At 45.2% G+C, this 12,804-nt stretch overlaps 1 protein-coding gene and 1 non-coding gene across 2 annotated transcripts in view; both read left to right on the top strand.

Annotated features, from left to right (window-relative positions):
- LOC126418917 (coagulation factor X) overlaps positions 1-12,804 on the top strand; it is a gene marked incomplete in the record, with an annotated part of 816,895 nt that overhangs the window by 674,405 nt on the left and 129,686 nt on the right.
- On the top strand, positions 11,626-11,699 carry Trnav-uac (transfer RNA valine (anticodon UAC)). The gene has a single exon. It is a non-coding gene; the product is annotated as a tRNA-Val (tRNA).

Here is a 12,804-nt window from a genome sequence, read left to right as displayed (position 1 = left end):
AAAGCTAATTTCAGGAGCACCACAAAGAAGTATGATACTCCCTTTACTGCTTACAACACATCTAGTGCGTGATATAAGAAGCCTATTATGCTGTTCGCAAGTGATGCGGTTGTCTGTAATAAGGATGCAAAACCAGAAGACTGTAGCGAACTGGAGGAAGCGATCTTCCTTCAGTCAGAGGATCGATAAGTCGGGCAAGATAATACTTTACTTCCTCCCACATAAGTCTTTCAAAGTAATCAGGACCAGAAAATTAGAGAAACTGGATGCCATACCGGGGCTTAGCGACAATCGTTTATCCCAAACGTCATTCGTAAATGGAACTGGAAAGGGGAGAAAATATTGCGGTATCAGAAATATCGTCTGCCAGATGCCATGTAGATCTAGATGTAGGCGTGGAGGGAGCTTCCTGTTCTGGACGCAGAGGAGTGTAGTTGGAATCTTCCTGTGGACAATGGGCGCCGTTGGTGAATCATCTCCGATCGCACGCTGTAGCCGGCGCCTGCCAGTTAGGCCTCCCCCACGACACTACCGTGCTGCCTGCTGCGTCATACTGTAATGCTGGCGAAGTTGATCCGACTGTGGCCTGCAGGTTATAATACATATGTAGGTGGTGGTGGTTAGTGTTTAACGTCCCGTCGAATACATGTGTAGCAAAAGTACATGGACACGTGATCTGAAATGTAGTATTTTGTTTTGCGAATATGTTATTAATTAATTACTGCTGAAGTTTGAATAAAAACTCCTATGGCTCTGCAAAGAAATGTTAAAGGCCCACTGTTCTGCTAATTCAAATCAACGATGGAGGATACGATGTGGGTAGTCCTCTGAGATTGTTTGCAGATGATGAAGTCGTTTAGCGTCTACTAAACCCATGAGAAAATCATTATGAATTAAGATATGATTTACTCGTGAAATCTGCGAAAAGTTACAATTGATCCTGAGCAATAAAAACTATGAGGTTCTCCTCGTGAGTCTAAGAAAAAGTCCATTAAATTTCGGTTACCCGATAAAGCAGTGAAATTAAAAATTTCGGTTTAACTAAATACCTAGAGGTTATAACTATAAACAACAAATTGAAACTATCGCACAGCGAATGTTGCGAGGAAGGCGAACCAAAGGCTGTTTTATTGGTAAAACACTTAAAACATGCCACAGAATTAAGAGACTGCCCGGCAGGACGCTTTTCCTTCCTCTTTTGGAGTACTGCTGTGACGTACGGTGTCCTTATCACACATAATCGACGGAGGACGTTATAAAGGTTTTTTTTTTAAAAAAAAAGGGCCACCCGTTTTGTGTCACGAATATGATAAATCATTAAAACAAAAGAGTTTCTCGTTGCTGCAAGAACTATTCACCGAACTTCAATTACCAACTTTCTCCCCCGGATACGAAACTACTTTATTGACTCCCATTTACATTAGGAGAATTGACCATCGTCATAAAATAAGAGAAATCAGAGCACGCAGTTTCCCCATTTTTTCCTTTCTGGCAGAACAAGTAAATTGCATGTTCATATGGCTTTCATTCTAAGTTTTGAAGGTATTGCTGTCTTTTGCTACTTCGTAGCCGAGAACCTGCCAATTTCATTTTAGTGACTCACATGAATTATATAAAAAATAGTAAGTCCGTCACTGTTAAACGACTCTACCCTGATGTTTATCACCGTTTACCGTTTCTGTCATTGAATTCAGTACTAGAAAACTTAAAGATACGCGTTCAATGCCGCTTTGCTGCTATGTTTTTGTTTTCATTTATCGGTTGTTTCGCCTCAGGCAACAATTTGTTAAAGTCAAGAGTACGAAGTTGCACACTGGTACGGAGTTCACATGAAACAGAATAAGCCAGTTGCATCGTTAGGTTAGCATCGTCTGTTAGTCGTATTTTCTATGGATACCATGTGGTTGAGAAGTATTCGAAGATGAGACGCACGAATGTGTTGTAAGCAGTATCTGTTCTAGGCATTATATTTAATAATTTTTGGGGCATCCTCCTTTACAAACCTGGAATTAGGTTCCTTTTAAATTTCGGTCTTCATTTTTTAAAAGATTGCAATGTCTAATCTCAAATTCTCTGTCTCGATAGTAATCCGATGGTACAGTGTTGTGGTGTTGCGTTAGAAAACTGCACACGGTTCAGTTCGCTCACAAGAGTTGTCCTTCTCATGCTCGGGAGGAACGTGGCGTTTCAAACCAACTGCATCACGGAATTTCGATGAACAATGCTATCGTTGTAGCCATAAATATTGTGTATCCGTTTTATGCGACGCACGTGTTTGAAAACTTGAGAAACTCCTTCGACAATTCCTACGAATCCCGTTTGAAATATTACTGCTACGAAGAGCCACAATACCCTAGACAGACTGCGGATGACGTCGTTATATTGAAACCAACATGACGATCACCTGACCGGTTGCAGCATCCATACTTAGACGAGTTCTGGATTATTGTGGAATTTATCTTCATGGATTTGTATATTGTCAGTGAAGGTTTGTTTAGTTGTATTACAGTGATGAAATCTTGAGCAGCTTTTGGTTGCACCGACAGATACGTAGAAGCAAGTAATATTTAGTTCCGAAAGGAAAGCTGTTTTAAGTGTTGTAAGACTACAAAACACTGTGCGTAGAGAGTTTTTGGAGTTCAGGACGTCTTTAGATTTTCTAATACAAACTCGATGAATGATGAAATTATGCGACCGTAGAATCTTTAATATTTAACTCGCTTCAGTTGTTTTGCCTTTAGGCGACGCTTTCTGATCTATTGCGGTTCTTGTCTCGATATTTATTCGGTGTCTTAACTGGATTATGTACAAGTCATGAAATATAAACGCTTATTTTGTTAAAGATCGACGTAATAGACAGAAATAGATGTCGTTCCTTATGTGAGGATAGTATAACGTGTGATGCGTATTGTAGAAGACTCGTCTGTAAAGTAAATGCTTCCTGCTAAATTGATACGTCGTCTTCAGTAGAAGAAGTGTGCTAAATAAGTTGCAAAAATCAAGAATTCACTAAAGAGCGATCATTGTTTCGCTTGTAAAAAGAAATGCAACGCTTTACTCTGTTGTTACCCTTTCACTTGGTGATACGCATAAACGATAATCGTCGCATTACTACCGAAAATTTCGAGAAATTAGGTTAACTGTAGTACTCCACATGTAGTGTTGTTGTGGTCTTCAGTCCAGAGACTGGTTTGATGGTGCCGGCCGGGGTGGCCGTGCGGTTCTAGGCGCTACAGTCTGGAATCGCGTGACCGTTACGGTCGCAGGTTCGAATCCTGCCTCGGGCATGGATGTGTGTGATGTCCTTAGGTTAGTTAGGTTTAAGTAGTTCTACGTTCTAGGGGACTGATGACCTTACAAGTTAAGTCCAGGCTGCCCTCCAATACTAAATGGGTGATCCCTTAATTCCTCAATATGCCCTACCAACCGGTCCCTTCTTCTAGTCAAGCTGTGACAAAAACTCCTCTTCTCCCCAATTCTATTCAGTACCTCCTCATTAGTTATGTGATCTACCGATCTAATCTTCAGCATTCTTCTGTAGCACCCAATTTTGAAAGCTTCTATTCTCTTCTTATCCAGACTATTTATGGTCCATGTTTCACTTCCATACATGGCTACGCTCCATACAAATACTTTCAGAAACGACTTCCTGACACTTAAATCTATACTCGATGTTAACAAATTTCTGTTCTTCAGAAACGCTTTCCTTGCCATTGACAGTCTACATTTTATATCCTCTCTACTTCGTCCATCATGCACAGGATAGACCACATGTAGTACTAACACAAAAAGCCGTTCAACTGTTCGAACAAAACTTGATTTCTGGTATAAATGAGAAAAACTGTAGATGTCGGTTTTGCTTCGGATAGTGCCTGATGACAGAGATCTAGGCTTCTTGCCCCCCTGTGACATGCCTTACATATTGATTTCAAACCTTAACACTGGAGGTGTACGGGCACGAGGGCTTTGTATGTGTACCTACGGTCAAAAGCACAGTACCGTTAGCAGAGTACGGAGACGGCGGAGGCGCCTGTCGGTTCGTGCTCAACGACGAACCTGCTTTTCCCTTAACGTCATCTGATCAGCACAACGTGTAGCAGGAAACATGTCTCTCCCCCGAAGGGCTGGTCACAGAAACACGGCACGTACGAGTGGAGCCTGGATGTGTCGTGTGGCAGCCAGAGGTGTGGACAGACAGCAGTGTCTCCCTGCAGGTAGGCCTCGCTCGCTGCCAGACGCACAGACTGTACAATGTACAGAGGGGCGCGGCGGCAGGCCTCATCAGCGCCCGGGACTCGGCAGCCGCTCCGCCACGCCTGCGTTTGTCTCGGCGCATTATTCGGGCGGCGCGTTACGCCTTCCTGGCGCCGTTCTCGAGACCCGACGATGAGAGGAAGTCGTAGCAACTAACAGCCTCCTGTCCTTCGTGATGTCCTAATTCCGTACTATCTTTTTGTTGTGGTGGTCTTCAGTCCGAAGAGTCGTTTCATGCAGCCCTCCGTGCTAGTCTATCCTGTGCAAGAGTTTTTGTACCTCCGTAACTTCTGCAGCCTGCATCTTGTCACGATACGAGATCTGTCTGGAAGTTCCTACGGATTGCCAACCCGCTGCAGGCCAACAGCGAGGCGATCGTCTCGAGGCCGTTGTTATTGAAATACACTTGCTGACAACAAATGTGAAGCACCCAAAAGACGTGGTCGGATGTCAGTATAATTTCTTACACGTACGCACACACTATCGGCGGGTATGGTTCCAATGGCTCTGAGCACTATGGGACTTAACATCTGAGGTCATCAGTCCCCTAGAACTTACAAGGGAACCTCCCCATCGCACCCCCCTCAGATTTAGTTATAAGCTGGCGCAGTGGATAGGCCTTGAAAAACTGAACACAGATCAATCGAGAAAACAGGAAGAAGTTGTGTGGAACTATGAAAAAAATAAGCGAAATATACAAACTGAGTAGTCCATGTGCAAGATAGGCAACATCAAGGATAGTGTGAATTCAGGAGCGCCGTGGTCCCGTGGTTAGCGTGAGCAGCTGCGGAAGGAGCTGTCCTTGGTTCAAGTCTTCCCTCGAGTGAAAAGTTTACTTTCTTTATTTTCGCAAAGTTATGATCTGTCCGTTTGTTCATTGACGTCTCTGTTCACTGTAATAAGTTTAGTGCCTGTGTTTCGCGACCGCCCCGCAAAACCGTGCGATTAGTAGACGAAAGGACGTGCCTCTCTAATGGGAACCGAGAACATTTGATCGCACGGTTATAGGTCAACCCATTCCTCCACAGGAAAACAGGTCTGATATATTCTATACGACATTGGTGACGGATTGTGCATCACATGATAGGAATATGTTGCCGACCCGCCTAACTTGTACACTTGGCGAATGGGTAAAAAGATTCTTCTACCTTGCCCGATTTAGGTTTTCTTGTGGATGTGATAATCACTCCCAAAAAAGTGATGAAAACATAAGAAATGAATGCAACAGTTTCACAGTCGCATAGTTTTCCCTGTGCTCTGTCAAAACATACGTTTTTAACGTTTTCACCGAGCGAGGTGGCGCAGTGGCTAGCACACTGGACTCGCATTCGGGAGGACGACGGTTCAATCCCGCGTCCGGCCATCCTGATTTAGGTTTTCCGTGATTTCCCTAAATCACTCCGGGCCAATGCCGGGATGGTTCTATTGAAAGGGCACGGCCGACTTCCTTTTCCGTCCTTCCTTAATCCGATGAGACCGATGACCTCGCTGTTTGGTCTCTTCCCGCAAACTAACCAACCAACCATTTAACGTTTTCAAATTTTTCCGTTTAGGTGTAGCGTCCCCATACTACGACGCAGTTACCTCGGATCGGACGGACGGCCGGACAGATAATAATTGTCTGAAAATAAAAAATTAAACTGTTCACTCGGTGGAAGACTTGAACCAAGGACCTTTCGTTCCGCAGCTGCTCACGCTAACCACGGGACCACGGCGCTCCTTAGGTCACATTATCCTTGATGTTGCCTGCCTTGCACATGGACTACTCTGTATATTTTGCTTATTTTTTCATAGTTCCTCCTGTTTTCTCGATTGATCTGTGTTCAGTTTTTCAAGGCCTATCCACTGTGCCAACTTATAACTAAATCTAAGGGGGGGGGGGGGGGGTGCGATGGGGAGGTTCCCTTGTTAGAACCACAAACCTAACTAACTAACGTAAGGACATCACACACATCCATGCCCGAGGCAGGATTCAAACCTGGGACCGTAGCAGTCGCGCGGTTCCGGACTGAAGCGCCTAGAACCGCTCGGCCACCAACGGCCGCCGGCGGGTATGGAACTGATTTGAGTTGTAATTCTTTGGGACAAGTAGAGCGGCCACCAGAGAGTGTTAGTGTTATTCGTGTTTACTGTTGTCCACAAGGCTGGTAGTGTATATAAAAGGTGTGAACGGAGCCAGATGTTGAGTGACCACAGTGAAGGGTACGGAGGTACCGCTTACTCCTGTGACGCAGCGTTATCAGCGAATTGCAGAGTTTGAAAGGTACAGGGCTATTACAAATGTTTGAAGTGATTTCATAAATTCACTGTAGCTCCATTCATTGACATATGGTCACGACAAACTACAGATACGTAGAAAAACTCATAAAGTTTTGTTCGGCTGAAGCCGCATTTCAGGTTTCTGCCGCCAGAGCGCTCGAGAGCGCAGTGAGACAAAATGGCGACAGGAGCCGAGAAAGCGTATGTCGTGCTTGAAATGCACTCACATCAGTCAGTCATAACAGTGCAACGACACTTCAGGACGAAGTTCAACAAAGATCCACCAACTGCTAACTCCATTCGGCGATGGTATGCGCAGTTTAAAGCTTCTGGATGCCTCTGTAAGGGGAAATCAACGGGTCGGCCTGCAGTGAGCGAAGAAACGGTTGAACGCGTGCGGGCAAGTTTCACGCGTAGCCCGCGGAAGTCGACGAATAAAGCAAGCAGGGAGCTAAACGTACCACAGCCGACGGGTTGGAAAATCTTACGGAAAAGGCTAAAGCAGAAGCCTTACCGTTTACAATTGCTACAAGCCCTGACACCCGATGACAAAGTCAAACGCTTTGAATTTTCGGTGCGGTTGCAACAGCTCATGGAAGAGGATGCGTTCAGTGCGAAACTTGTTTTCAGTGATGAAGCAACATTTTTTCTTAATGGTGAAGTGAACAGACACAATGTGCGAATCTGGGCGGTAGAGAACCCTCACGCATTTGTGCAGCAAATTCGCAATTCACCAAAAGTTAACGTGTTTTGTGTAATCTCACGGTTTAAAGTTTACGGCCCCTTTTTCTTCTGCGAAAAAAACGTTACAGGACACAAGTATCTGGACATGCTGGAAAATTGGCTCATGCCACAACTGGAGACCGACAGCGCCGGCTTCATCTTTCAACAGAATGGTGCTCCACCGCACTTCCATCATGATGTTCGGCATTTCTTAAACAGGAGATTGGAAAACCGATGGATCGGTCGTGGTGGAGATCGTGATCAGCAATTCATGTCATGGCCTCCACGCTCTCCCGACTTAACCCCATGCGATTTCTTTCTGTGGGGTTATGTGAAATATTCAGTATTTAAACCTCCTCTACCAAGAAACGTGCCAGAACTGTGAGCTCGCATCAACGATGCTTTCGAACTCATTGATGGGGACATGCTGCGCCGAGTGTGGGAGGAACTTGATTATCGGCTTGATGTCTGCCGTATCACTAAAGGGGCACATATCGAACATTTGTGAATGCCTAAAAAAACTTTTTGAGTTTTTGTATGTGTGTGCAAAGCATTGTGAAAATATCTCAAATAATAAAGTTATTGTAGAGCTGTGAAATCGCTTCAATCATTTGTAATAACCCTGTATCTCATTGTGGGTCATTTGGAACGGCTGGTCGAGATGTGCAGTATCCCGATTTGTGAGGCATTCCGATGTGACAGTGGCCCCATGTGGGACTGCATAGGAGCGTGGGGGAAGGTTCCGGTGGACCACGCCTGACCACCAGGTAGCCGTGTTGTGCTACAAGCACATCGCAGCCCCTTCACATCTGCGCGTGCCACGCAGGAACAAGTAATTAGATTCCTGGAAACATTATTCGTCATCCTGCTCCATTGGCGGTAGACTAGCAGCAGCCTAACTTGCAGCATTACCGGCCCACGAACAGTTGCTTTTGGATTTGCGCCGCGACCTGGCAACATGTACTGATGATGGATGGCGTCGCATCGTATCCAGCGACTAATTGGTGTCTTGCACTGTCCTGGATGGCGATCGTTACCGAGTATGCCGGCGACCTGCGGAAAGGTTCCGTTCTCCAGATGTTCTGGAGAGACACAGCTGCGTTACCCTTCAGGCGTCGGGTGTCATTTCAGGTCACTACGGTAGCGACTGAGCAAACTGACGCCACAACGCTATGTCGCGGACGTCCTGCGCCCCAGTGTGTCACCTCTCGCGCGGGAGTGTCGCGCTGCTATTCTTCAACACGACAATGCTCGCCCGCACATGGCACGTGTCTCTCTGAACTGAGGTACCTCGTGACCAGCTAGATTCCCAGATCACTCCCCGGGGGAGCTTCTGTGGCTCCGAGTTTTACTCGGTCCTAGCGCCACTGATCTAGGGGTAGCGTCTTTGATTCATGATCAAAACGTCTTCGGTCCCGGGTTCGATCCCCGCCACTGCCTAAGTTTTGATAAATAATCAGCATTGGCGGCCAAAGACTTCCGGCATAAGAAGTCACCCTCATTCTGCCAACGGCCTTGTCAAACAGGGCGGAGGAGCGGATAGAGGTTCAGGGCACTCTCTTGTCCTAGGGGTGGGAAATTGCCCCTAAAGGCGGAAGAATCAGCAATGATCAACGACATGAGGATGCAGAAGGCAATGGAAACCATTGCATTAAAGACACGTAACGTGTATCCACAGGACATGTGGCCTGTAATTGAAGAAAGTGTCATGACGATCTCTCCACTGGAAAAAGATTCCGGAATAGTCCCTCATTCGGATCTCCGGGAGGGGACTGCCAAGGGGGAGGTTACCATGAGAAAAAGATTGAATAATCAGCGAAAGGATAACGTTCTACGAGTCGGGGCGTGGAATGTCAGAAGCTTGAATGTGGTAGGGAAACTAGAAAATCTGAAAAGGGAAATGCAAAGGCTCAATCTAGATATAGTAGGGGTCAGTGAAATGAAGTGGAAGGAAGACAAGGATTTCTGGTCAGATGAGTATTGGGTAATATCAACAGCAGCAGAAAATGGTATAACAGGTGTAGGATTCGTCATGAATAGGAAGGTAGGGCAGAGGGTGTGTTACTGTGAACAGTTCAGTGACCGGGTTGTTCTAATCAGAATAGACAGCAGACCAACACTGACAACGATAGTTCAGGTATACATGCCGACGTCGCAAGCTGAAGATGAACAGATAGAGAAAGTGTATGAGGATATTGAAAGGGCAATGCAGTATGTAAAGGGGGACGAAAATCTAATAGTCATGGGCGACTGGAATGCAGTTGTAGGGGAAGGAGTAGACGAAAAGATTACAGGAGAATGTGGGCTTGGAACCAGGAATGAAAGAGGAGAAAGACTAATTGAGTTCTGTAACAAGTTTCAGCTAGTAATAGCGAATACCCTGTTCAAGAATCACAAGAGGAGGTGGTATACTTGGAAAAGGCCGGGAGATACGGGAAGATTTCAATTAGATTACATCATGGTCAGACAGAGATTCCGAAATCAGATACTGGACTGTAAGGCGTACCCAGGAGCAGATATAGACTCAGATCACAATATAGTAGTGATGAAGAGTAGGCTGAAGTTCAAGACATTAGTCAGGAAGAATCAATACGCAAAGAAGTGGGATACGGAAGTACTAAGGAATGACGAGATACGTTTGAAGTTCTCTAACGCTATAGATACAGCAATAAGGAATAGCGCAGTAGGCAGTACAGTTGAAGACGAATGGACATCTGTAGAAAGGGCCATCACAGAAGTTGGGAAGGAAAACATAGGTACAAAGAAGGTGGCTGCGAAGAAACCATGGGTAACATAAGAAATACTTCAGTTGATTGATGAAAGGAGGAAGTACAAATATGTTCCGGGAAAATCAGGAATACAGAAATACAAGTCGCTGAGGAATGAAATAAATAGGAAGTGCATGGAAGCTAAGACGAAATGGCTGCAGGAAAAATGTGAAGACATCGAAAAAGATATGATTGTCGGAAGGACAGACTCAGCGTACAGGAAAGTCAAAACAACCTTTGGTGACATTAAAAGCAACGGTGGTAACATTAAGAGTGCAACGGGAATTCCACTGTTAAATGCAGAGGAGAGAGCAGATAGGTGGAAAGAATACATTGAAAGCCTCTATGAGGGTGAAGATTTGTCTGATGTGATAGAAGAAGAAACAGGAGTCGATTTACAAGAGATAGGGGATCCAGTATTAGAATCGGAATTTAAAAAAGGAAAAAAACCGTGGCAGACACAAACACATTGCGAACAATTGTGGGCGTTTTAAGACCAACAAACATATGAACTTTTGCAGTTCTTCATTTCTCAATTGATCGGATCTTAGGATTTAGATCTCTTTGGTGGGTTGTTCCGAATAAGAGCCGATGCATTTTATAGAAGAATACACGAACTATTTTATCATAAACCGTGTTTGCCTTTACTGCTTTACGTCATTATCTTGTAACCTCCCCCTGTAATATGGTACTAAGATTTTATTCGTGCATTTGTTATGAACGATATCAAGAAAACATAAATAAAAACCAGATTACTTGTTGCATAGGTACATGTTATACTACGAATTTAGGTCAATCTAAAGCGGAATTTGTAGGATAACTAATTTTCGTGGCACAACATTAACATACAGAAATTTGTAAAAGTATTATTACGCAATGGACAAACTTTCATAGACACAAAACTTCTTTATTGTATCAGTGCATTCCGTAATTATGTCCGCCCCGATAGCTGACGTCAGCGTGACGGACTGCCGCCCTAAAGGGCTCGGTTTCGATTCCCGGCTGGCTCGGGGATTTTCTCCGCTCAGGGACTGGGTTGTGTTGTCTTCATCATCATTTTATCCCCATCCGGCGCGCAGGTCGCCCAATGTGGCGTCGAATGTAATAAGACCTGCACCAAAGCGGCCGGATCTGCCCCGTAAGGGGCCTCCCGGCCAATGAAGCGAAACGCTTATTTCCATTTCCATTCCGTAATTTTACGATTAACGTAAATTACATAAATGATGACTAACTGAAACCCTCAGCTGCCGACAGGTGTTGTTGATATACCTCGATGTGGATAGCTGAAAATGTGTGCCCCGACCGGGACTCGAACCCGAGATCTCCTGCTTAGATGGCAGACGCTCTATCCATCTGAGCCACCGAGGACACAGATGAATAGCGCGACTGCAGGGACTTATATATATAGTTAAAGGCTACCCAGCCATTGACCTTCGTCTGTGCGAATGCGCACAGGTTTCCCAAACTCTTACGGAAATTGCCAAAGCGTGCGCGAGTAATGAGTGAATGGGCAAATGTCTATAAGATACATCACATATGTAGAATTGTGGGCAGTTGGGAATGTGAGTCTCACGGGGAGCGTGCAAGGAATAAGTCCCTGCAGTCGCGCTATTCATCTGTGTCCTCGGTGGCTCAGATGGATAGAGCGTCTGCCATACAAGCAGGAGATCCCGGGTTCGAGTCCCGGTCGGGGCACACATTTTTAGCTGTCCACATCGAGGTATATCAACAACACCTGTCGGCAGCTGAGGGTTTCAGATAGTCATCATTTATTCCAGGGAGAAGCTGCACGGTCGTCAACAGTATTCTGTTCTTTCGAGAACAGTTACTGACTTCATATATATACGTAAATTACATACTTTGTAGCAGTTATTCAGAATAAACGTTACTGATAATAAAGAGAGATCGCAAACTTCTTTTATCTCAACAAGCCACCCTAAATCTAGGATTTTTTATAATCCGCACCTTGTTCTATGAATTTTAGTGGAAGCGTGGATTTATTGGTTAGGCTTAGTGTTTTGCCGTAATTTTGGCACCAAACGTCACCCAAGCATTGGGAGTTGAAAATTAACCGAGACACTCAGCATCGTTACAATTGCATGCCCGCAGTCTTTTAGAACTTACGACGGTTGTACACTACCGGCCATTAAAATTGCTACACCATGAAGATGACGTGCTACAGACGCGAAATTTAACCGACAGGAAGAAGATGTTGTGATATGCAAATGATTAGCTTTTCAGAGCATTCACACAAGGTTGGCGCCGGTGGCGACACCTACAACGTGCTGACTTGAGGAAAGATTCCAACCGAGTTCTCATACACAAACAGCAGTTGACTGACGTTTCCTGGTGAAACGTTGTTGTGATGCCTCGTGTAAGGAGGAGAAATGCGCACCATCACGTTTCCGACTTTCATAAAGGTCGGATTCTAGCCTATCACGATTTTGGTTTATCGTATACGTCATTGCTGCTCGCGTTGGTCGAGATCCAATGACTGTTAGCAGAATAAGGAATCGGTGGGTTCAGGAGGGTAATACGGAACGCCGTGCTGGACCCCAACGGCCTCGTATCACTAGCAGTCGAGATGACAGGCATCTTATCCGCGTGGCTGTAACTGATCGTGCTGCCACGTATCGATCCCTGAGTCAACAGATGGAGACGTTTGCAAGACCACAACCATGTGCACGAACAGTTGGACGACATTTGCAACAGCATGGACTATCAGATCGCAGACCATTGCTACGGTTACCATTGACGCTGCATCACAGACAGGAGCGCCTGCGATGGTGTACTCAATGAC

The sequence above is a fragment of the Schistocerca serialis genome, chromosome 9 (genome assembly GCF_023864345.2).
Source record: "Schistocerca serialis cubense isolate TAMUIC-IGC-003099 chromosome 9, iqSchSeri2.2, whole genome shotgun sequence".
NCBI lineage: Eukaryota > Metazoa > Arthropoda > Insecta > Orthoptera > Acrididae > Schistocerca > Schistocerca serialis.
Note: the sequence above shows the minus strand (reverse complement) of the source record. Positions and strands in the feature narration are given on the sequence as shown.